The sequence below is a fragment of the Theobroma cacao genome, chromosome 3, assembly GCF_053813885.1.
Source record: "Theobroma cacao isolate CCN51 chromosome 3, ASM5381388v1, whole genome shotgun sequence".
In the NCBI taxonomy this organism is placed as follows: Eukaryota; Viridiplantae; Streptophyta; class Magnoliopsida; order Malvales; family Malvaceae; genus Theobroma; species Theobroma cacao.
The window spans coordinates 5,102,203-5,125,287 of NC_142641.1; the positions used below are offsets into that span (position 1 = coordinate 5,102,203).

Sequence of the window (23,085 nt, forward strand, 5' to 3'; positions counted from 1 at the left end):
GAACTTCTCTTGAGTATTTCCTTAGGGATATTTATCTTAAACTTATGTCTCATAACATGTGATCACTTAACCCGTAGCTTAGCCATTTATGTGGCATTCTTTTCGAGGCCCACTCCAAGGTATTGTTATATCTGTATCGATCCCCTTGGCTTCCCGACCCTGCAGGACCATATACACCAAGTATCAAACCCCAAACATTTTACTTCCCCCGAAGGGAACGCCTTTAACCATTTCAGCTTTAACTCATTCATATCGATACCTTCCAAAACCTTAAAACTCCAATTACCAAAACTTAGAATCAAGTTCAATGACCTTAGGTCAACTGGTGAATTCAACTTCACATCTGTCTCATTTTATTCATGCGTCCTAGACATGAAGTGCTCTTAGCACCGAGGCACGGTGGCTATTGAAGTTTACTTGATCAATGTTATTCATCTATATTTAAGGTTACTTGTCACGACCCAGAACTCCCATCGAGCTAGTGACAACCGTCGCGACGTCCCGATAAGCACTCATTAACCCGAATGCCGATCGAAACCCCGCAAGGCTTAGCATCAACTTTTGCATCTCCCCGGTGAGCGACAGTTATTAAATCTCGCATTTCAAGAAAACATAAGTTGGTTCCAACTCAAAACAATAAAATATTATTTTCTAGCTCACAGGGGCATTTTCGTCAATTTTTTTTTTGAAATTTCGAAATCCGAAAAAAATGTAATATGTAAGTGGAAACACATATTTCACGATTTAAATTAAATTTTGAAGTCTAAAACATTCGTTTAAAGTAAAATTATAGCTATTTGAATATAATAAAAACATTAAATAAAATATTCTATTTTCTTAAAACACAATATTTTCAAAGTCTTCATAAAATAACTTTTGTAGCGTAAGAGTAAAATAAATTTATTCATATAGTAATAAAGATAATTAAAGTATAAAATTTCATTTACAGTGACACGTGGGCCCCCAACTAACCAAGAAGGTGTAGAGCTACGAACCCTTACTTCCTATGATGCAACTCCGAGATTAATTCTCGTCTTAATCAACTATCAACAAACTGTCTTGAGCCTGAAAAATGGATAGGAAGATGGGTGAGATTAAATAAGCCCAGTGAGTAAACAATTACCATCAAAAGCATCTAAAGCCGAGTAGATGGAGACAATATAAAAACGTTATATCTCAATAATGTTCATAACACGAAATTCATTTCAATCTATAACAAATAATTTCTTTTCATCAAAATTTCCCCGACTTATGAATTTCTTAAACTTGGCCCCTGCCAATATCATTCTCGCGGGTACCTTCGTCAAGGTATCCCATTGAGACCGCCAAGGCTGTTCAATGACCCATACCCATAAACATGTTTTTACATCTAACACACAGCCGTTCCTTGGCGTTGGCTGAGTCTCACTTTCACGTGGTGGCCCGAACGTGAGGTGCACTCAAATCATACCTCAGGAGATACTTCACCCAACATCTCCCCCCGGAGGTAAATATATAATTGAGTTACCGTGCCCCTCTCATAGGCAGTCCACGGAAACCCCCACCACTGCAGTGACCATTTAATATACCACCAGACCCATAAAAATTCCAGTAGCATAATATGGCGAATAAAATGTAATCCAGTCTATCGAGACCAATCCAAAACTATTCATATATTTCATGCCAACCCCAAAAATTTAGCCATCATGCTACCATAGTGTCATAAGCCACAATTTCAATAACATATAAAATCATAAATTTCAACACAGTCTCCATATACTTAAGTTTCCTAAAACAATATTTGATTTTAAAACCAGTATAAATCTCATTTTTATTAAAAAACATTTTAATTGAAAAACATAATATTTTATAATTTAAATTCACCATTCAATAAAAGCATCAAACAAGTATAATTACTCTAGATATTTAAGACGATAAATTGTCCACTCACAGTTTTAGGAGTCGATGTACTCCTAATCCCAGTCTTCAAGCACAATTTCTGTACTTTTACCAGTGTAAGTTGCTCACCACCTATCCACAATGTACAATACATAATTCACCACATCAATGCTTGACCATTATAAAATCAATTCAGGCTCGGTATATATGCATGATATGACATGCAACTTATCCGACTACCGCTTAAATGCGGTGCTAACCTAATTCGGCCTATTACCTGATTAAATTACTAACGCGTCCAATTTAATCTCAAATTAATTTTTTTCAGTTTCTATACCTCAATTGCACCCAAATTGACTTAATGTCCCTCAGTGTGGTGCAAATTATCAGTCCTGATAGCAAATTACGAAAATACCCCTAATGGGTAAAAATTCGTATTTTTACTCCGAAAATTCCCATTATTTTTCTAAACTCATAATTCATCATTATTCTTCATAATTCCTCAAATAAACATCAAGATCATCAGCCAATATTCCCCTAGAAAATTCAGCCAATAATGGTAATGGAGGAAAATAAATTCTTTTCTTGTTGTTTTGTTCCTAAATATGCTAAACTAACTTAAAACACTAACATAACTTAAAATCAAATTAATCTAACAAGTTTCTCTCTCCTAACTCATTTTTCCAGAATTGAATTCATCTTCAAATCACATGATTCAACCATGGAAAATGATGGGAAATGCATAGGAAAGGTAAAGCACAAGTCAAAATCAAGAAATTTTACCTTTTGTCACTTGTTTCCTTGAATTTTCACCAAATTTTCCTTGAATTTCTCCCCCTAGGTTTTTGTTTTTCTTTTCCCCTTTGTTTTCTTGCTATGGCCGGCCATAATGAAGAGAAAATGGTGGTGTGGGCTGATTTTTATAGTTAAATAATATAATAATCTAAACTTGCCACATGTCACTACATTATTGGTCCATTTTTAAAATTCCTATCTTTTAAGCTTTAAATCTCCACCACACATTATTCCTTAAAATATCCATAACTTAGATAAAATTCTCAAACTTATCCAAAGTCTTGGTGAAGTAATTTTTGAAATTTACACTTTTGCCCCCGTAAAAATCAAAAATTACATTTTTGCCCCAAAAACTGAAAAATTGCCCATAGACATATTTTTCATCCCTTATACTCATACCATTCTCCAATTTGTCAAATGTGATCTAAATTCTCTGAAAATCTCAAATTTTGTCCGTAAGTGGAAAAATTACAATTTTACCCCTAGATAGTGAAAATTCCGATTTGACTCCGAATTGATTCTCGAACTCCTAATTACCATTTTGAGTCATCCCTGAACTGTGAAACTCTTAATTTCACCTTAAAATTCCTATTTGAACTAGTTCGAGGCTTAATCGACTTAATGATACCATTAGGGGCAATATCGTCTTTTAACGATTTTTCGAACTTCCTAAATATACAAACATTCTATCGAGCATGTGAATGACATTATAATTATTTTACAGAGCAGGGTTTGACAACACTACCCCCCTTAAAATAAAATTTTGTCCTCAAAATTTCACTTATCAACTCAAAGAAAATGCGGGGTATTATCTTTTTTTCGATGCTCAACTTCTCCTGTTATCTCCTTTATAGGGAATCTTAATTCACTAAAAATCATTCTTTATTTTAGTTAATCACAATATCAACCCCACATATATGTATATGCTTTATAATCCCATTTATGCATCCAAGATCTATCTTGATTTAATCATCGCATATGATGCAGTATCATAATTCCTCAGAGTCATCGCTTTGTCCTTAATCATCTTTCGTGCCTCTATATTGCTTTGTATCCTTCTTGTATTTCGACATCAATTTATTGCTTAAGATTTAAGTTCATTTGAACTTTGTATACCTCAAGTATTTTTGAGTTCTAATTTCCACAATATAGTAAGAAATTCTTACAACCATATTCCATATGAACTCATTTACTATATTATTCTTAAAACCTTTATTTACACGTCCATCACTTGGTATTTACATCCCCTATCACTATTTTACACCTTCGTCTAACTTTTCACTCACTTTCTCCAGATCGGACTTGTGCTTCATCTTCCGTTACAGCGAAAACTCTTGTTGAAGAACGAGTCAATGGCCTCAAAGGTGGTTGTGCTGGGGTGTTGCTACCCATTTCAGATCGTACAGCTACCCCCTGCCTCGGGTGTACTCTAGAGGAATCTCTCCTCTGCATATCCGTATGAGTTAATGGGGATGGAGCAACTACTGTAGCCCGTCCTAACTGTGGGCAGTCACTCCTAATGTGGCCTGGCTGGTCACAATGAAAGCATCTTATGCCCCAACACTCCCCAACATGATATCTCCCACATTTTTCGCATTTATTTAAACCTCCAAAACTCTTCTCGAAAGTACTACTCATCCCAGACCTGCTAAATCTCAGAGGTCTCTACTGTAACTGTGAAAGTGAGGGTCGATGAGATATCACCAGAACAGAAATAGTACTCTCAGAAGCAGATGTGTCCTTACCTCTTTTGGGCAGTTGACTAGAGGATACATTCGGGTTTCTCCTCTTTGCAAACTCAGCTCGCATTCTCCGATTTTCATTCGTGAGTTTTTCGGCCCTTAAAGCCATCTGTACAACTTCTTTATGAGGCTCCCGGCCTGTCACAGTCATCCTCTCTCTGATCTCGTTACGGAGCCCTTCTTCAAAATAACTAGCTTGATCTTGCTCAGACTTCACCAGGTCTGGCACATATGACATCAGCTCGTTAAAACGAGCCTTGTACTCTTCTATGGTCAAATTCCCTTGTTGTAAACTTAGGAATTCTCTCTTCTTCTCTTTTTGATGAAAGTAGGTGTAGTATTGACCGTCGAATTCTTGTAAGAAGTCTATCCAAGTCAACGAAGTAATGGAACGTGATTTTACCGAGCTCCACCATGTACGAGCCCTCTTCTCTAGTAATCTTGTGGCCACCATTAATTTCATATCATCATCCAATTTCATATCCATAAATGTCTCCGTTACTTGAGTAATCCAATCTTTAGCTGCGGTTGCATCCAAATCACCAACAAAAGAAGTGCAACCCAGCTGCCTAGCTTCCTTAAGCTTTTTGGAAATGGAGACATCTGGCATTGGTGGTGGAACAAGAGGTGGTGGTGGTGGCACTGGAGATACTGTTGGCGGAACAGTATAAGGGACTCGACCAGCTTGAGCTTGGCCCATAATGATATTAAGAAAAGCTGCTAATGCTTGGACTGCCTCAAGAGACATGGCATGAACACCAGGAGTAGTAGTAGGTGGTGGAGGAGGTGGAGGAATCTCAGTAGGCTCAACAGCAGGTGCTGCTCGAAAAGTAGGTGCAGCAGACTCCCCTTCCACGGGATCTGGCTGAGTAAGTCTAGCACGGCCTCTTCCCCTCCCTACTGACCTATAGAGAGGTGGACGCCCACGTCGAGGAGGCATGGTACTCTACAATAAGAAATGGAATAGACTTAGATGACTTTAAATTCTATATGCAACTAACTCGATATAACCTAACTTAACTTGGGCCACGCAATGTCAGTGTGGATTTCTTAAAACAACTTTAAAATCAAAAACTTTGAAATCCAAAGCTTTAAAATCAAAATCCTTGATCTTTAAACCATGCTCTGATACCAATCTAATTGTCACGACCCAGAACTCCCATCGAGCCAGTGACAACCGCCGCGACGTCCCGATAAGCACTCATTAACTCGAATGCCGATCGAAACCCCGCAAGGCTTAGGATCAACTTCTGCATCTCCCCGGTGAGCGACAGTTATTAAATCTCGCATTTCAAGAAAACATAAGTTGGTTCCAACTCAAAACAATAAAATATTATTTTCTAGCTCACAGAAGCATTTTCGTCAATTTTTTTTTTAAAATTTCGAAATCCGAAAAAAATGTAATATGTAAGTGGAAACACATATTTCATGATTTAAATTAAATTTTGAAGTCTAAAACATTTGTTTAAAGTAAAATTATAGCTATTTGAATATAATAAAAACATTAAATAAAATATTTTATTTTCTTAAAACACAATATTTTCAAAGTCTTCCTAAAATAACTTTTGTAGCGTAAGAGTAAAATAAATTTATTCATTTAGTAATAAAGATAATTAAAGTATAAAATTTCATTTACAGTGACACGTGGGCCCCCAACTAACCAAGAAGGTGTAGAGCTACGAACCCTTACTTCCTATGATGCAACTCCGAGATTAATTCTCGTCTTAATCAATTATCAACAAACTGTCTTGAGCCTGAAAAATGGATAGGAAGATGGGTGAGATTAAATAATCCCAGTGAGTAAACAATTACCATCAAAAGCATCTAAAGCCGAGTAGATGGAGACAATATAAAAACGTTATATCTCAATAATGTTCATAACACGAAATTCGTTTCAATCTATACCAAATAATTTCTTTTCATCAAAATTTCCCCGACTTATGAATTTCTTAAACTTGGCCCCTGCCAATATCATTCTCGCGGGTACCTTCGTCAAGGTATGCCACTGAGACCGCCAAGGCTGTTCAATGACCCATACCCATAAACATGTTTTTACATCTAACACACAGCCGTTCCTTGGCGTTGGCTGAGTCTCACTCTCACGTGGTGGCCCGAACGTGAGGTGCACTCAAATCATACCTCAGGAGATACTTCACCCAACATCTCCCCCCGGAGGTAAATATATAATTGAGTTACCGTGCCCCTCTCATAAGCAGTCCACGGAAACCCCCACCACTGCAGTGACCGTTTAATATACCACCAGACCCATAAAAATTTCAGTAGCATAATATGGCGAATAAAATGTAATCCAGTCTATCGAGACCAATCCAAAACTATTCATATATTTCATGCCAACCCCAAAAATTTAGCCATCATGCTACCATAGTGTCATAAGCCAGAATTTCAATAACATATAAAATCATAAATTTCAACACAGTCTCCATATACTCAATTTTCCTAAAACAATATTTGATTTTAAAACCAGTATAAATCTCATTTTTATTAAAAAATATTTTAATTGGAAAACATAATATTTTATAATTTAAATTCACCATTCAATAAAAGCATCAAACAAGTATAATTACTCTAGATATTTAAGACGATAAATTGTCCACTCACAATTTTAGGAGTCGATGTACTCCTAATCCCAGTCTTCAAGCACAATTTCTGTACTTTTACCAGTGTAATTTGCTCACCACCTATCCACAATGTACAATACATAATTCACCACATCAATGCTTGACCATTATAAAATCAATTCAGGCTCGGTATATATGCATGATATGACATGCAACTTATCCGACTACCACTTAAATGCGGTGCTAACCTAATTCGACCTATTACCCGATTAAATTACTAACGCGTCCAATTTAATCTCCAATTAATTTTTTTCAGTTTCTATACCTCAATTGCACCCAAATTGACTTAATGTCCCTCAGTGTGGTGCAAATTATCAGTTCCGATAGCAAATTACGAAAATACCCCTAATGGGTAAAAATTCATATTTTTACTCCGAAAATTCCCATTATTTTTCTAAACTCATAATTCATCATTATTCATCATAATTCCTCAAATAAACATCAAGATCATCAGCCAATATTCCCCTAGAAAATTCGGCCAATAATGGTAATGGAGGAAAATAAATTCTTTTCTTGTTGTTTTGTTCCTAAATATGCTAAACTAACTTAAAACACTAACATAACTTAAAATCAAATTAATCTAACAAGTTTCTCTCTCCTAACCCATTTTTCCAGAATTGAATTCATCTTCAAATCACATGATTCAACCATGGAAAATGATGGGAAATGCATGGGAAAGGTAAAGCACAAGTCAAAATCAAGAAATTTTACCTTTTGTCACTTGTTTCCTTGAATTTTCACCAAATTTTCCTTGAATTTCTCCCCCTAGGTTTTTGTTTTTCTTTTCCCCTTTGTTTTCTTGCTATGGCCGGCCATAATGAAGAGAAAATGGTGGTGTGGGCTGATTTTTATAGTTAAATAATATAATAATCTAACTTGCCACATGTCACTACATTATTGGTCCATTTTTAAAATTCTTATCTTTTAAGTTTTAAATCTCCACCACACATTATTCCTTAAAATATCCATAACTTAGATAAAATTCTCAAACTTATCCAAAGTCTTGGTGAAGAAATTTTTGAAATTTACACTTTTACCCCCGTAAAAATCAAAAATTACATTTTTGCCCCAAAAACTGAAAAATTGCCCATAGACATATTTTTCATCCCTTATACTCATACCATTCTCCAATTTGTCAAATGTGATCTAAATTCTCTGAAAATCTCAAATTTTGTCCGTAAGTGGAAAAATTACAATTTTACCCCTAGATAGTGAAAATTTCGGTTTGACTCCGAATTGATTCTCGAACTCCTAATTACCATTTTGAGTCATCCCTGAACTGTGAAACTCTTAATTTCACCTTAAAATTCCTATTTGAACTAGTTCGAGGCTTAATCGACTTAATGATACCATTAGGGGCAATATCGTCTTTTAACGATTTTTCGAACTTCCTAAATATACAAACATTCTATCGAGCATGTGAATGACATTATAATTATTTTACAAAGCAGGGTTTGACATTACTACACTAATCATTCTCAACCGTTTGGTTTCCCTTCAAGCTTACATCACAATTTTCATAACCATTTATACCCTTTTGTGCTTATTACATATAATAAGTAAAATAGATACTTTCAAATTCATCTCATCCTATTCAATCTAACCTGACTTAACCCAACTCGGGGCCACGCAGTGTCAGTGTGGATTTCTTAAAACAACTTTAAAATCGAAAACTTTAAAATCCAAAGCTTTAAAACCAAAATCTCTGATCTTTAAACCATGCTCTGATACCAACATAATTGTCACGACCCGAAACTCCCATCGAGCCCGTGACAACCGTCGCGACCTCCCGATAGGCACTCATTACCCCGAGTGCCGATCGAAATCCCGCAAGGCTTAGCATCAACTTTCGCATCTCCCCAGTGAGCGACAGTTATTAAATCTCACATTTCAAAAAAATCATAAGTCATTTCCAAATCAAAACAATAAAATATTACTTTCTGGCTCACAGGGGCATTTTCATCATTTCTCTTCAAAAATATCGAAACTCGTCAAAAACATGGTGTAAAAGCTAAATATATTCATACATACTTTAAATCAAATAACTGAAGAATAAAATTACTTTTACAGTGACATGTGGGGCCCCAACTGACTAAGAAGATGTAGGGCTACGAACCTTTACTTTCTAGGATGCAACTTTGAGATTAATTCTCGTCTTAATCAACTATCAACAAATTGTCCTGAGCCTCAAAAATGGATAGGAAGAGGGGTGAGATTATGATTACGTAATCTTAGTGAGTAAACAATTACCATCAAAAGCATCTAAAGCCGAGTAGATGGAGACAATAGAAAAATGTTATATCTCAATAATGTTCATAACACAAAATTCGTTTCAATCTATACCAAACAATTTCTTTTCATCAAAATTTCCCGACTTATGAATTTCTTAAACTTGGCCCCTGCCAGAATCATTCTCTCGGGTACCTTCGTCAAGGTATCCCACTGAGACCACCAAGGCTGCTCAATGACCCATACCCATAAACATGTTTTCACATCTGACACACAACCGTTCCTTGGCGTTGGCTGAGTCTCACTCTCACGTGGTGGCCCGAATGTGAGGTGCACTCAAATCATACCTCAGGAGATACTTCACCCAACATCTCCCCCGGAGGTAAATATATAATTGAGTTACCGTGCCCCTCTCATAGGCAGTCCACGGAAACCCCCACCACTGCAGTGACCGTGAGGTGCATTCAAATCTTACCTCAGGAGATACTTCATCCAACATCTCCCCCGGAGGTAAGTATATAATTGAGTTACCGTGCCCCTCTCATAGGCAGTCCACGGAAACCCCCACCACTGCAGTGACCGTGAGGTGCATTCAAATCTTACCTCAGGAGATACTTCATCCAACATCTCCCTCCGGAGGTAAATATATAATTGGGTTACCGTGCCCTTCTCATAGGCAGTCCACGAAAACCCCCACCACTACAGTGACCGTTTAATATACCACCAGACCCATAAAATTTCCAATAGCATAATATGACGAATAAAATTTAATCCAGTCTACCGAGACCAATCAAAAAATGTTCATATATTTCATGCCAACCCCAAAAATTTAGCCATCATGCTACTAGAGTGTCATAAGCCCCAATTTCAATAACATATAAAATCTTAAATTTCAACACAGTCTTCATATACTCAATTTTCCCAAAACAATATTTAATTTCAAAACTAGTATAAATCTCATTTTTATTAAAAAAAACATTTTAATTAGAAAACATAGTATTTTATAATTTAAGCTCACCATTCAATAAAAGCATCAAACAAGTATAATAACTCTAGATATTTAAGACGATAAGTTGTCCACTCACAGTTCTAAGAGTCGATTTACTCTTAACCCCAATCTTCAAGCACAATCTCTATACTTTTACTAGTGTAATTTGCTCACCACCTATCCACAATGTACAATACATAATTCACCACATTAATGCTTGACCATTATAAAATCAATTCAGGCTCGGTGTATATGCATGATATGACATGCAACTTATCCGACTACAGTTTAAATGCGGTGCTGACCTAATTCGGCCTATTATCTCCAATTTAACTCCAAATCAATTCTTCTCACTTTCTACACTCCAATTATACTTAAATTACCTTAGTGACTGTGAATGAGATTCAATTTATCAGTCCCGATAGCAAATTATGAAAATACCCCTAGTGGGTAAAAATTCTTATTTTTGCTTCGAAAATTCCCATTATTTTTCTAGGCTCATAATTCATCATTATTCATCATAATTCCTCAAATAAACATCAAGATCATCAGCTAATATTCCCCTAGAAATTCGGCCAATAATGGTATACTGACTCCGTGATTTTTCCTACTTAATTTTCTCTCCATAATTCATTAATTCCTACACCAAAAACTATTATTTCTTAATCAAATCACCTAGAATAACATCCCATTCTTCCTCTTTATTCACTTAGAGAATTCGACTATTGATGGGTTCCAAACCTTTGGTGGTTTTCTTCACTTGCTTTCATGCTACACATCATTAATCACCTAAAAACACTAACATACCTAAAAATCAAACCAATCCAAGATCATTCTCTCTCCATACCCATTTTGACCGGCCATGAATTCATCATGAAAACATGTAATTTAACCATGAAAATTAAGGGAAAATGCATGGGTAAGGTAAATCACTAGCAAAATCAAAGAAATTTTACCTTTGCTTGATCAAATCCTTGAATTCCAACACTTTCTCTTTGATTTTTCCCACCTAGGGTTTGTTTTTCCTTGGTTTCTCTTCTCTTCTGGTTTGGCTGATCACTATGGGAGAAATGGGCTGATTTTTTACCTTTTTATAAAGAAATAATAAAATAATAAAAACATGACACATGGCATTTCCTTATTGGTTCAAATTTTAAATATTTGACTTTTAATTCTTTAATTCTCCACCACACATTTCTCATGTTTATCCATTTTCATGATGAATAAAATCCCTTGGTCTGGACAAATGTCGTGGTGAAAATTTATCGATTTGCCCCTGGGGTGGTAAAATTACCATTTCACCCATATACTCCAAATTATACCAGAATTAAAATTTTTCACTTCTAAACCTCAAATCATACTCCAATAAGTCAAATGGGGCCAAAAAAAAATCTTTTCTAAAAATTCTCATTTTGTCCCCAAGTGGCAAATGACCATTTTGCCCTTGAATAGTGAAAATTTCGGTTTGACTCCAAATTGATCCTCGAACTCCGAATTACCATTTTGAGTCATCCCTGAACTGTGACACTCTTAATTTCACCTTAAAATTCCTATTTGAACTAGTTGAGGCTTAATCGACTTAATGATACCATTAGGGGCAATATCGTCTTTTAACGATTTCTCAAACTTCCTAAATATGTAACCATTCTATTGAGCATGTAAATGACGTTGTAATTATTTTATAGAACAGGGTTTGACAAAATATTTATATTTTAATATTATTTTATTAATAAAATATTATTTTATTTTAAAAATTTATCTTGTCTCTTTGGTTCCCAAAGTTTCTTATTATGCCTCAATTCGCATCCGATCAACTTTATTTATCACCATATCAAAGTATGGGGTATTTCATGTTAAATTTCAACAGTCTACCAAATGTCAAGCTTATGATTACATACGATGGTCATTGGGTCTATAACAGTTATAAGGGTGGTGAGACACGAGTGAGGGGTATTTGGGGTGATTTGTTATTTTGGGCCTAGTGAAGTTGGTTGAAAAGGTTGTTGGGGTCTACTTACATAATAATGAAATTGAGCTACATGCATCACTCAATTATGCGGTAGGGGTTTCTTGCACAATTATTAGGGATGATGAAGATGTAGCAAGTATTCTGCGAGATGAGAGGGCAGTTGTTATGTTTGTGACAATTAAGGCACGAAATGCAAACGATATTCCACATGAACATGGTATCCAACATAGTAATCACCTACAACAAAATGTTAATTATTCTGACATACCACACTATGCATTTCCTAACAAACAACCATGGCAATCACGTTTGACGTATCCTCATGAGTTTGAGCAGCCCGGCACACATATGAAGTGTTTTCATAATAATAGCATTGTTTAGACAGCTAGAGTAGAAGGGTTTAGGGTTTTTAGTTAAGAAAGGGAAGAAAGGGTCTAGGGAAAATGGATAATTGTGTTTTCCCTGTCACACAATATCTTATCAACTAGTCAGACATTCCATAAGTCATGCTATTGGCATATGCATACTCATGAACTCTGGAATGTAAATTGTGTAATCTTTCTAAAAAAGATATGAATAACAAATAAACAAAGTTACTCTGCATTTCGACAATTGTAAAGCCAATAGCTTCGTTTTGGTTAAAGCTAATAGCTTCATTACATTGCATTTCAACAGTTGTTGCAGTATTTTAATGTTTATCTTGAGAACCTACTATGTATATTTTCGTTGTTACTATTTTGGTTAATGGCTAGGTACATAGGGTATCTTGAATCCATCAACACTATACATATATGTTACATTGGGTTGCCAATGGCTTTTGAACAATTTGTTTAAAGTAACTTTGTTTATTATTGCCAATAGCTTGAAACAAATTGTTCAAAAGCCATTAGTGTCAAGCCTAGCTCTATTATATACTTGCCATGTCATTCATATATTTGATAGCATGTTTGCATACTTGGAATGTCACGACCCGGAACCTCCCTCAGGCCCATGACAATCGCCGCGACGTCCCGATTGACACTCATTATCCGGAATGCCAACCGGAACCTCGCAAGGCTTACATATCAGTTTCTTTCCTTTCCTGTGAGCAATCATTGTTAAATATCGAGTTTTTAGAGAATATTTACTATTTTAGATCAAAAACAATCAAAATAAAATTTTCGCCACACAGGGGTATTTTGGTCATTTTTTTCTCAAAAATTTCAAAACTGGCTAAAACGTAATATACAAGTACAAAATACATAATTCATATTCAAAATGAGTTTAAAAGTCAAAAATCTTCATTTAAAATGAAATTACGGTTATTTGAATATAATAAGAAAATAAAAGAAATATTAAGGGAAATATTCTATTTTCTTATAAAACAATATTTATAGAGTTATACGTGAATAATTTTTATAGCGTAAAAGCTAAATAAATTTATACATACTGAAATACAGTAAGCCAAAATATTTAATTTAATTTACAATAACAAGAAGGCCCCCAAATAAACAAAAGTAAAGAGGACTGTGAACCTATGATTTGGAAAATGCAGATCCAATGGTAGTCCTCGATGAAATCAGCTATCTACAGTCTATACTGAACCTGAAATGGGTGGAAAGGAGTTGGGTGAGATTTTGCAATCCCAATGAGTAAACAGACATTATCATAAATATCTAAAGGCGAGTAAAATGGAGGCAAGTTTAAACAACAAATTTCAACCCATTTCATAATGTTTTCAATTTATTTCTTAAACCATAAAATATTTGTAATTTACCAAAATAGTTGTTAAGGCTTATGTCTTTTATTAAAACAAGGCTCAAGCCAAAACTAATCCTCGGGGATACCTTGGCCGAGGCATCTAACCGAGTCCGCCAAGGGTGTTAAAATATTCACACGTGAAACACATTTTTATTTTTAAAAACCAGCCGTTCCTTGGCGTTGGCCGAGTTACACATTCACGTGGGGGTTCGACGTGAAGTGAGCTCTAATACTACCCCAAGAGTTACCCTCCTCGCCTCTACAACCGGAGTAACTATATAACTGGGTTTACCGTGCCCCTCTAATAGGCAGTCCACGGAAACCCGTCACTGCAGTGACTAACCCACCAATTTTAATAAAATTTCGACAGTATAACGTGGCTTTTATTTATTTATCCAGCCTGCATAGTAAAACAACTTACATAAATTTCCCAATGCATTCACAAAATATAGCCACATATACTCATTTCTCATAAGCCATTCCTAGGAAAATATATATTTTTCAAGTCAATTTGTAGCCTCCAATTACTCAATTTCATAATCAATACAATATATTTTTATTTGTCACATTTATTCCTAAAACATCAAAAATCCCGTTTTAATCTCGTTCTCATTTCATAAAATACATAAAGGGCATTTAAAATAAACTCTAGATAATTTACAATAATAATAAGTTTACTCACCGTTTGTACAAACTAAAAGCTTTCTAAGCACCCCGATCACTACTTGTCAGGTACGACTTCTTTGCCTTTTCCGGAAGGCTCTCCATTTTAGCTCTAAATCATCCCATTCTCTCTCCAACATTTCTAACCATTAAATATCAGTCAATAACCTTCTAAAAACAACAAAATCAGCTCACTCCCTTCCTTGGAAAATTCGGCCAAAAATGGGACATTAAGTCGGTTAATTTTCTACTTTGTTTTTCTATCACGTTTAATCGTTTTTCATCATTTTCTCTTCATTTTCCTTAGAATAAAATCAATTCATCATCATTGTACAGCATTGAGCATCCAGCCAAGAGTGGGTATTGTGAAAATTTACTGATTTCTTGCCCAATTTAATTTCTAAACACATTTAACTAACTAAAACTATCAATTTAACTAAAAATCAAAACCTAAAAATTTCAATTTCTCTCTCCTAGAATTTCGTCCAGCCCTTGATATCACTTTTTGATCTCTCTCCTCAAGCATGCTAAATGGAAATAAAGGCATAGGAAAGGTAGAAATCAAGCTAAAATCGAAAAATCTTACCGTTAGACGCGTAAACGATCGAAAACCGCGAATTTCCCTTTGAATTTTCTTGTTTCTCTTTGGTTTTTCTTTTTTTCTTCCTTTCCTCTCTATTTCCTCTCTTGTTCTTCCTTATTGCCGGCCAGCACTCAAAATTTGGGTTTAAATGGCTGACTTTTCATTAAAATAATATTATTTCATTAAAAAAATGCCATGTGTCACTTTCCCATTGGCCCATTTTTAAAATTTCATCCATTTGTTTCCAAATTTTCACCATACACTTGTCCCACATATCCATAGCTTAGATAAAATTCTCAGACTTATCCAAAGTCTCGGTGGAGTAATTTTTTGAAATTTACACTTTTGCCCCCGTAAAAGTCAAAAATTACATTTTTGCCCCAAAAATTGAAAAATTGCCCATAGACATATTTTTCATCCCTTATACTCATACCATTCTCTAATTTGTCAAATTTGATCTAAATTCTCTCAAAATCTCAAATTTTGTCCGTGGGTGGTAAAATTACGATTTTGCCCCTATACTCCAAAAATCACCAGAATTAAACTTTTTCACTTCCTATCATTAAATTATACTCCAAATAGTTAATCTTGGTCAAAAATTTCACTCCATGATCAAATTATTATCTTAGGTGGCAAAATGACGATTTTGCCCTTGAACATCAAAATTTCCAATTTTACCCCAAATGAACCCTCGAATTTCGAACAATCATTTTTTTCATTCCTGGACTATAAAATATTAAATTTCATCCTACAATTCCTATTTGAACTAGTTTGAGGTTAAATCAACTCAAGTGTACCGTTAAGTACGATATCGGGTTTCGTCTTTTCTTATGTGCTTTCCTAGCATAATAACATGCTACTCAGTGCATGTATGTCATGACATGTATTTATAGGGTTGGGTTTTACATGGAATGCCTCGGAGAATCGTTAAAAGTCGGTATCGTACATAGTGGTACAATTAAGTCGATTAAAATCTCGAACTAGTTTGAATAGAGATTTTAGGATGTATTTGAGAGTTATTGAACCTTAGAATGTCTTAGTATGGTGATTCGGAGTTTGAGGATTGATTTGGAGTTAATTCGAGAATTTTCATAATGTAGAGGCAAAATGGTCATTTTGCCACCCGAGGGTAAAATTTGAATGTTGGACGAAATTTATGATCAAGTTTGACTAATTGGAGTATGATTTGAATTTTAGAAGTGAAAAATTTCAATTTCGATATTTTTTCGAACATAAAGGCAAAACGGTCATTTTAAGTGTCCATGAGGACGTAATTGGAATTTTTAGAATTTCACACTACCATAACACTTGTCAAGCCCATGAATTTCACTTATTATCATTTTATACTTGGGATAATTAAGAAATTACATGTGGTGGTGAGCAAATACTTAATTGTTAAGTTATTAACCATGGACCAATTACATGGTGACATGTGGCAAATTTTAATCCTTTTATAATTCTCTTTAAAAACCAACACACACTCCTTCCATTTCATTCTTCATGGCTAGCCAAAGTAAAGAACAAAGAGAAAAGAATAAGAGCAAACCCTAGAGAAGAAAATCCAAGAGAAATTTGTTGAATTTCAAGGAACAAAATAATCAAAGGTAAGATTTTTCAATTTTAGCTTAAGATTTACCTTACCCAAGCTTTCTTTTTCATTTTCTATGGATGAAACACAAGCTTCCATGAGGGATTGCATGCTGGCTGAACTTAGGGAGAGAGATTTTGATGGTGGATTTTGCTAGATTTCATGATATCTTAGTGTTTTTAGTTGTTTAATGATGTTTGGCATGAAAAACAAGCAAGAAAATCACATGCTCTTCAACAACCCACTTTGGCCGAATTTAATGGGCAACATATTGATGATGGATTTTGTTGTATTTCAAGTTATTTAGCTAGTAATTGATGATTTATGGTATCAGATATCAAAATCAGAATGAATTTCCATTACGGTGAATTAAGTCACAATTAAGCTCATTGAGGTACTTAGGTGTATTTGGAATTTTGGAAGTGAAATGAATATATTTGAAGTTGAATCGGATGTTTTGGTTAATTTAACAGTGTATAGTTTGAGTTAGGTCGAATACAAATTCAGTCCGATCATAATTGAACCCACGTAGAACACCATCTTTAAGTGATTATTCGGACAATTCTCATTTAATTTCATGCATTCATATAAAGCCTGAACTAGTTTTATAATAGTTTGGCACAAATATATTGCATTACGTGTTGTGTATTATGTATAGATGGTGAGCCCTCTGATAAGGGTAAAGATATTGTACCCGAGGACCAAGAATAGGAGTACTCCAAACTCCTGCTATAGTGAGTAACAGACTTTCATCTTAACTATCTAAAGTTGTTTCTACTTGTTTTTATGTTTTAAAGAATAATGAGTTTAAATGGTAAATTATTATGTTTTAAAAATTGAATTGTTGGTTAAATGAAATGAGTTTTATAACTTGTTTTGAAATTGAATAATGGTTTTGGAAATTGAGTAAGTGGAGACTATATACTCGTGTTTTGATATATGGTTTGAATTGGTGGCTTATGATGATGTGATGGCATGAATGGCTGGATTTGTGTTTTGTGTGGAATATATAAACTGTTTTGTTTTGCCGTAACACAGGTTGGGTAAAATCATATTAGCCATGTCATATTGCCAAATTTTTTATTAATTTGGTGGGATAATTGATTAGCTTATTACAGTGAGCGGGTGTCTGTGGACCAGCCTATTAGAGGGGTACGGTAAACCCCGTTATATTTTATCTTAGTATAAGAGGCGCAGAGGGTATCTCCTAAGGTATATTTAGAGTTCACTTCACGCCGAACCACCACGTGAGGGTGAAACTCAGCCAACGTCAAGGAACGACTACGTTTTTAAACGTAAAAACATGTTTTATGTATATATCGTTGTAACAGCCTTGGCGGACTCAGTTGGAAGCCCAGGCCAAGGTGTCTCTAAGTACGAGTTTTGGCAAGAGCCAAGTTTTAAGAGAGTCATAAGCCTTACTAATTAATTTTGATGAAATGTAATTGTTTTATATGAATTGAAATGTGTTTTGAATGTTATGAATTATATTATGATGGGATAATTTAACTGTCTCTATTTACTCGGCTTTAGATGTTATAGATGAACTTTTGCTTACTCACTGGGTTTATAAAAACTCACCCCTTCTTTTCACCCATTTCAAGCTCAGGACAGTCTGTAGACAGCCTATTTTGTCGAGGATTGCTTTTAGATCTGCATCTTTGGAAATCGAAGGTCTACAATCTTGCATATTTTCAGTTATATCGAGGCCCACATGTCATTGTAGAATATTTTGTATACCTGGCTGCATGTGCCACTGTGTGTATGAATTTATTTTGCTTTTATACTTCAAAAATTATTTACGCAGAGTTCTATAAATATTATTTTATAAGAAAATAAAATATTTTATTTAATATTTTTATTTAGTTTGATTTGCCACAATTTCATTTTAAATGGATGATTTAGATTACTAAAATTATTTTTAGATAAGAAATGTATGTTTTTCAATCGTAGGCTGTATTTTTACCAGGTTTCAAAATTTCGGGTAAAAATGACCAAAATACCTTTGTGTGGTAGAAATTATTTTTTTGTTTGTTTTGATTTAAAAATAGTTTATATTCCCTTAAAACATGATATTTAGTAACTATTGCTCACAGGGGAGATGTAAAACTGATACGAGAGCCTTGCGGGGTTTCGATTGACATTTCGGGTAATGAATGTCTATCAAGACATCGCGACGGATGTCACGGGCTGGAAGGGAGTACCGGGTCGTGACAATTGGCAACCCAATGTAACATATATGTATAGTGTTGACGGCTTCAAGATACCATACGTACCTATCCATTAACCAAAACAATTTGATTTTTAAACTTTTACCTTTTTACAATTATAAAATAAAATTTTATTATTAAATGATAATCTATAAATATATATAATGAAAATAACTTAAATATAAATCCTTCGTCTGAATGGTGTTAATTCTATAACTTCAAGATAGAAAATGATTCATGTAATACAGTGACTTGAATGAATAAACCTTGAGATGCACCTTGGAGAATGCAAAAATGGTTACTACACATGAAGAGCTTGATAAAAAATCAAATAGTTGATATTGGTGGGCCTAGTGCCTTTATTGCCCATTTTTTAGTATGACCTATGATCTTGGACTAAATTCATAATGCATAAGAACAAGATGAATTTGTGATAAAAATTTTGGGATCCGAAAAGTGAGATCAGGAATTTGAGTATGGAGACGAGGGATTGTTGAAGTATGGATTCTGAACGTATATACCGAGTCGAGATAACTTGAGAGAAGAAATTTTGGAAGAGGCTCACGTTACCGCCTATACAATACATCCAGGAGCCACTAAAATGTATCATGATTTAAAAATGGTTTACTGGTGGCCGGGGATGAAGAAGGATGTAGCTAAATGTGTAGCCAAGTGCTTAACTTGTCAACAAGTTAAAGTTGAACATGGGAAACCCCCAAGTTTGCTACAACCCTTGCCAATTCCCGAATGGAAATGAGAACACGTGACTATGGATTTTATGACGGGATTGCCTTGTGTTAGTGGAGGATATGATTCAATATAGGTAATAGTGGATCGATTGATCAAATCGGCTCACTTCATTCAAGTAAAAACTAGTTATGGATCAGCTAAGTATGCTAAATTTTATATTTATTGTATTATACGATTGCATGGAGTTCCGATGATCATAGTGTCTGATCGAGGGCCATAGTTTACTAATAAGTTTTGGAGAAGTTTACACAGAGCTTTAGGCACTCGTTTAGACTTTAGTACTGCATATCACCTCAAACGGATGGTCAGTCAGAGCGTGTGATACAAACGCTCGAAGACATGATAAGGTCAATTGTATTGGATTTGGGAACCACGTGGAATCAACAATTACCTTTAGCGGAATTCGCATATAATAATAGCTACCAAGCTAGTATCGAAATGGCTTCTTTTAGAAGCATTGTATGGATGAAAGTGCAAATCGCCCATTGGATGGTTTGAAGTGGGAGAAAGGAAATTGTTAGGTCCTGATTTGGTGCAACAAGTAACTGAGGTGGTGAGTTTAGTAAGGGAACGTCAAAGGACAGCCCAAAGTAGACAAAAGTCTTATGCAGATAATAGGCATCGTCCATTGGAGTTTCAAGTGGGAGATTTTGTATTTCTGAAGGTATCTCTCCTGAAATGAAGTAAAAGATTCAGGAAGAAAGGGAAATTGAGTCCTAGATATATTAGACCTTTTGAGATTTTGGAACAAATTGGGTCCACAGCATATCGGCTAGCCTTACCGATGGAACTAGCTCTAGTGAATCCTACATTTCATGTGTCTATGTTAAGGAAGTACATTAGGGACCCGACACATGTTATACGTTATGATTTGGTTCCATTGGATGAAGGATTAACCTACGAAAAGTAGCAGTGGCAATATTGGACCGTCAAGTAAAGCAATTGCACTACAAGGAAATTGCCTCAGTAAAGGTCTTGTGGCAAAATTGTTTGGTGGAAAAGGCAACTTGGGAACTCGAAAAGGAGATGAAGAAGGAATACCCACACCTCTTTCATGACTAAGGTATGCATTACCAACCCACTTTATTTAAATTCGAGGATGAATTTGTTTTAAGTGGGGGAGACTGTAACACTCCGTACCCTCATTTAGTAGACAAATAAGACCCTATCAATTTAAGTGCCATAGAGCAAGAACGGGGAAAAAGAATATTTTAAAATAAAATATTATTTTATGAATAAAATAATATTAAAACATTAATATTTTATCAATTGTGAAAATTGGTCCGAAAGAAGGGTAATATGACTAATCTAAGTGGAGGAGAGGAAGTAAGAAAGAATTTTGAAGGAAAAACGATATTAGTGGGGCTCGCGCGTTTTTATTGAATTAAGCTAGCTCGAGTAAGTAAATATTTAAATATTATGGTGATACCCCGTTGAAGTTCAATTTCGATATTTTGATTGTATATGTGTAAAGGAATAAAGATAGAAGGAAAATTGAATTTAAAACGTGGTGGGAGGACCTAATTGTAAAAGATAAAAGTTTGAAGGGTATTACTATAAATAAAAAAAAGTTTGAGGATTTATATGTAAATTTTAAGATTTAGAGATAAATAAGAAATTATTGGTCAAAGAAGAAAAAGTCAAAAGCATTAAGCATGGGCAAGCCGCCCATGAGGAAATTGTGGGGAGAAAAAAAGAAGATAAAGATGAGAGAAAAAGACAAGTTAAGAAATAAAATAATAAAAATATATATAAAATAAAATAAAAGATGAGTGGGTAGCCGCCCATGTGAGAAATGAGGGAGTCAAGAATCTATTTTAAGCTTGTCTTTGGATGTAGGGGCTGATCATGAAAAAGAAATAAAAAAGGATAAGAAGGAATCTTTGAGAAAGAATAAAGAAATGAAAGGAAAAATGGTAAAAAAATGTGAAAAAAAATTGTGTGGCAGGTGGCTTGTGAAAGTGGCTTTTTACCATATGATTCCATCCCTCAAAACAAGTGTAAAACAAAGTCAAGGAGGCCATGAACCTTGGACAGTCCTCCCATGATGAGAGAAAAAATAAAAAACATGGGGAACCTGCCACACACGTTTCTTCACCTTTTTCACTATTTTTCCTTTCATTTCTTTATTCTTTCTCAAAGATTCTTTCTTATCTTTTTTTATTTCTTCTTCATGGCCGGCCCCTACATCCCAAGACAAGCTTAAAATAGATTTTATCATTTAAATCTCATTCTTTCATTTCATTTAACTTTTACCACGTGATAATATGCAACTTTTGATTTATTTACCAAACTTTGATTTATTCAGCATTAGTACCTATTTTTTTTAATTTACTCTTATGTTAAACTTATAAATTCTATGGTACGAATATGATTTCATATATTAACTTCTTATAAATGATAAAAAATTTGAATCTATAGTTATTCGAGAAAGACATATTCCAATTATGGTGTGGTAGCTTCAGAGGATAATTTTTTTTTTAAATACATGTTTAGATAACTTAAATATAACCATTGGTTGATATAATAGTCACGTTATTCTAAAAATCGACAGCGCATTCATTAAGGATAAGGAAAAAGGACAAAGAAAATCTGGGTCCAACATTATTGATGTGAGAGGTTGATAGATATATGAGTGGAAAGAAATTATTCCAATTATTATCAAACATTAATTATATGCACTCATTGATCATGAGTCTTGTGACTTTAGTAAGTGAACAAGAAAACATTCTGTTGATATACATGTTGCCGCATCGTTATGGATAAAAGATTGAAGTTATCCACATTTTTGTTATTTATTTATCTATTTTTGAAAGTAAAAAGGTCAAAAAATATTTATTTTTAGATCATAAAAATATATATATTTAATATATATATATATATATTTCAAGTAGAATATATTTTATTTGATAATATTCAATATTAGAAAAGAATATGATCCTTAAAAAAAAGTAATTTATTTCAATTTTTTTCTTAAAATTTATTTTATTTTTATACTTTTTACCTTTGTGGTTACCTGTTTAGGGGACCATTCTTATACATTTCACAAATTTTATCGTTGCTTTTCTCATTCTCTTCTCTCTTCGTTATCTTTAACAGCTATAAAAATGAGTGGCGCAGATATTTTTGTTTTTGAAAGGTAAGATAGTCCAAGGACTACCACAAGGAAACCCAATCTCACTAAAACAACACAATACAAGGTACTGAACAATCAACTAAGTGCAATAACCAAAATCAACAAAAAATCTCGACATAACCTACCAAGCCAGAAATGAGTTTATATGTCAAAGCGAGAAAACAAAACAAGGAGC

At 34.4% G+C, this 23,085-nt stretch overlaps 2 long non-coding RNA genes across 2 annotated transcripts; both read right to left on the reverse strand.

The window, feature by feature from the left end:
• Positions 1 to 880: 880 nt before the first annotated feature.
• LOC148763508 (uncharacterized) lies at positions 881 to 2,765 on the reverse strand. Its single transcript, XR_016025512.1, has 3 exons — positions 2,662 to 2,765; positions 1,931 to 2,010; positions 881 to 1,065 (listed from the first exon to the last, which is right to left on the reverse strand). It is a non-coding gene; the product is annotated as an uncharacterized LOC148763508 (long non-coding RNA).
• A 3,285-nt stretch (positions 2,766 to 6,050) lies between these two features.
• Positions 6,051 to 7,869, reverse strand: LOC148763509 (uncharacterized). Its single transcript, XR_016025511.1, has 3 exons — positions 7,766 to 7,869; positions 7,035 to 7,114; positions 6,051 to 6,169 (listed from the first exon to the last, which is right to left on the reverse strand). It is a non-coding gene; the product is annotated as an uncharacterized LOC148763509 (long non-coding RNA).
• Positions 7,870 to 23,085: the final 15,216 nt, after the last annotated feature.